General features: G+C 43.5%; 1 protein-coding gene and 1 long non-coding RNA gene across 2 annotated transcripts in view; both read left to right on the top strand.

Annotated features, from left to right (window-relative positions):
- MAN1A2 (mannosidase alpha class 1A member 2) overlaps window positions 1-3,729 on the top strand; it is a 290,151-nt gene that overhangs the window by 151,288 nt on the left and 135,134 nt on the right. The gene's annotated exons all lie outside the window — the stretch shown is intronic.
- Window positions 1-3,729, top strand: part of LOC111744737 — a 54,223-nt gene that overhangs the window by 39,345 nt on the left and 11,149 nt on the right. Inside the window, exon 3 of the long non-coding RNA XR_002782306.1 lies at window positions 3,636-3,707. This is a non-coding gene — a long non-coding RNA (uncharacterized LOC111744737). The remainder of the gene's footprint in view (window positions 1-3,635; window positions 3,708-3,729) is intronic.

Genomic DNA, 3,729 nt, shown 5'->3' with positions numbered 1-3,729 from the left:
TCAAAACCCTATGACTGAAAGAAATAAAAGGAGACCATGAAATAATCTGTGTAAAATTTCAATGAGAGAAATGGAAGTAGAATGACTTGTGCCTAGGTATAGATGTTATTAACAAATATACTTTGAAAACTCACATATAATACTGTAAAGTAATAAGAGAATAACAGTGGTTGATGGATGAAGCTAGTATTTCCCTAACTTGAGTCATTCCCATGCCACCGCCCTCAATACTTCGGCCACTTCTTTTTACCTATGTCACTTAATGTGTTTCTTTAAACTGATGTGCACTTTAAACGCATATATATCCTTTTAGAGAAGAAAACTTTATATCACGACTCTAAAAAGAAACCCGTATCACATAAATAGGAGGTAAAAATAAAAACAAATCTTTATGTAGTAAAAGCCAAAACGAGGTTATAAAACTCTAGCTTGATAATATTACGTTCCAAAGGCTCTCAGCCTGAGGCCTGCTCTCTCTTGCAAAAAGGGAGATTAGCAAGTGGTAGACATAGGAGGACCAATGGAAACTTTTTCCTTGAAATAATCAGCAGGATTGAGAGAGAACTAGAAAGGGAATAGCTCTCTCATTATGTGATTCAGTGCCATTTAATGTCAGCATCTGGGCACCATCGGAAATCATCTCCAGTGGCTCTTATGCTCAAATCGCAGTTTACGTGCTGTATACAATGGGAAACGCAGTTCTCGACCAGCCTAGGACATGTAAACCTCATCTACCCCGAATGGAGTAGAAATAAGATGGGAGATCAGAGAAAGAAGGTATAAAAAAGTCTAAAAAGCAGATTAGGAAAATTATGAAGCAGAAACAAAGTGGGAGCAAAACCTAAAAGAAGCTGAGAGGGTGAACTTAGGTCGGAATGTAAACAGAGGTCCCTAATAAAAGGAAGAAGCAAAGCTCTTTAGAGACTGAAAGTGGCTACGAAGGGACATTGCCTCCAGCCAAGATGGGCATGAGGAGAAAACCAAAAAGTTATCTAAATAAGCGTGCAGGCTAAGTCTGAGGCAAAGCAGCTGCCGTTCGCCCGGTGAGAATGGCGGAGGTGGAATGGTGGGCGACAGACACCTCCGATGGCCCACTGTGTTGGATCCCATGTGGTTGAACCAGGCGGCTGAAGTCACAGGACCTACTTCTGAGTTGGGTATTTCAGCCACTTTAAAACAAACACAGTCTTCATCCTTGCCCCCACCCCCACCCAGGGGAAAAAAAGGAGAATTTGTCCAGCTGAATTTTACTTCTCAGATAGCTGTTTTGCATGTGGACTGTGAACTGCTCATCACTTAATTTGTTTTTCTAGAAGGAAATAAAAGGTAATTTATAACTGGTAGGTTCAGTGGCCAACAAGAATGATCAAATTTCATACCCAAAGCATTGGTATTCAGTGCCTTTAGCTATTCTGCTATATAATCTAGTTTACAGCAAAGTGAAGATGGGTCACTTGGGGCTCCTATAGTTGCCATTTATACCTCCAAAAATAATTTCTAATGATTGGGGCAGGGTAAATAAATATAAGACCAATAAAGTTCAAGGTAAAAGCTATGTTTAGATCACATCAGAAGCTACACATGTGCTATCATAAAACAGTGTTTTGTTGCTTAAAAAATTCTACCATCTGGGTTATGACAGTGACTCAGTGTAATAAACATAGGCACGTAATAATATACTTAATATATACATAATATAAAATACGTAAGAGTGTGTGTGTGTGTGTGTGTGTGTGTGTGTGTATACATACTTCAAAATGGTGTTTCTCAAGCACTATTCCAAATGTGATTTTCTGAATTTTCAAAGCCCCTTCCAATTTTGGTTTGTTCTCACCATTGACAGATGAAGCAGAATGATAAACTCCCTAGATTTTAATGTAAAGTTTTAAAAAATAATAGTTCTGTATAGTGCATTGTGGTCTAGAGAGTATTTTCCCATACGGAAGTTATCTCCAGTGCTCTTGACCATGACGCAGTAAGGCGAATGGGTTTACCGAGGTGCTAACTGGCTCAACAAGATTAAATGACTTTCTCAAGCCCACACAGCCAGTAAATCAAGCTGATATTCAAAACGAGCATAGGTTGAAGCCAGTGTGGTGCCAGGGGAGGAGAGGAGGCTGTCTCCCCAGAGACCTCGTAGGTGGCCTTACTCCACTGAGTTGCCAGATTGCAAGATCTGTCCTTAACTTGTCAATATCCCAGAATTTTGCTCTCCAAGCCAGCTGAAGTACCCTAACCAAACCCGTAAGGGACCGAGGCCTACACCAGAAGGCTGGCTTCTTTATTGTGAGAAATATTAGAACCACATGAACCAGATAGAATGCAGTGGCTGGCGAACACAGCGCTATCTCCCTGTGAGCGGAATGACATGGGGCGACAAATTACCATCCTGAGACTGAATGATGGACATGAGGAGGCAGATGTTGAGGCGTAGGCAAGGAGGAAATTATGTATATTGACATTCGCGACGTACCTATCATCATTATTATCAATTCCATTATTACCGGTACCTATTATCATCTGTCTCATTCTAGAAAGGAGGAGATTTAGACACAAAAAGATGAATTCACTTGCCCAAAGTCACACAGTTAGTGTGAAGGACAGGATTCAAACCCATGTCTATCTGCTCTCAAGGCGTTTGGACTTTCTAGAGGGAGCGGGGTCGTGATTATCTGGGCTGGGGTGATGGAGGAGGAGGCGGAAGAAGGAGAGGGAGGGATGAGGAAGGAGAAGGTGCGGAGGGAGAGAAAGGGGGAGGAGGAGGAGGACAAACAGGAGGGAGAGAGAGAGGGAGAGGAGGGGAGCTCTGTGAGAAAGAAAGGAATGGGGAAGGGGGCGAGGTGGAGGGGAGACCAGGGACAGCCAGGACATAGCTTCCAACTGAAGTAAACTCAGCACTTTCCAGGGGCCCTCACACTGACTCACTGGGAGCGGTGCCGGGCAGGGTCGAGGAAATTCTACTCGGCCTGGTCTGTGCTAGCCTGGGGAGCAAGGCTGTTCTCTGGGGGCAGGGGCGGAGGTGGGGCGAGGGCGTAGGGCAGAGCCAGGCAGGCATTGCTGCAGCGCGTGCCTGCTGCAGACCTTCTTCCCGTTTGTGACTGGGCTAATCTGTCATTTGGGGATTTGTAGAACAGCCGATGACAGGAGGCCAAGTCTAGCCCATGGCGCTCAGGAGCGACTGCACCGCGTCACTAGAACACTCTCGGGATCCTGGCCTCACTATTTTCTAACTTAAACACATCATTGCTTAAACTCTCTGAGCCTCAGTTTCCCCATTTGTAAAATAGAACTAAAACTATTCGCCCTACTTTCCTTACAGTTCATATTTCGTAAGCACTTACCAGGTACCCGCACTATGCCCAGCGCTCTCTGTAGGCACCGTTGTTTTTAATACTTATAACAATCTTGTGATTTATAAAATAGATTATGATTATACTGGTTTTATAAGTGATTAAAATGAGGCTTAGCGAGACTAAGTATCTTGTCCGAGGGGTACCTTCATTATAGAAATCTCAAAGATTGAGCCTAAAAGTTTTTTGACAAAGAGTAAATGACAACAACAACAAAAAAATCCTAGCCTATGGGACCACTGGAACCTCATGAGGAGCTAAGCATTTGTTCTATCTCATTTCTAGGTACTGCCTCCAGAGACGGTATTCTCACAGCTGAGCCAGACGTAACTTGCTCTGAATTACAGCAGAAACAAGGTGGGTTTGGGGCGTTGGAGCT

This window comes from Pteropus vampyrus, unplaced genomic scaffold (assembly GCF_000151845.1).
Source record: "Pteropus vampyrus isolate Shadow unplaced genomic scaffold, Pvam_2.0 Scaffold6, whole genome shotgun sequence".
Taxonomy (NCBI): Eukaryota; Metazoa; Chordata; class Mammalia; order Chiroptera; family Pteropodidae; genus Pteropus; species Pteropus vampyrus.
This window is presented reverse-complemented; position numbering and strand designations above follow the sequence as displayed.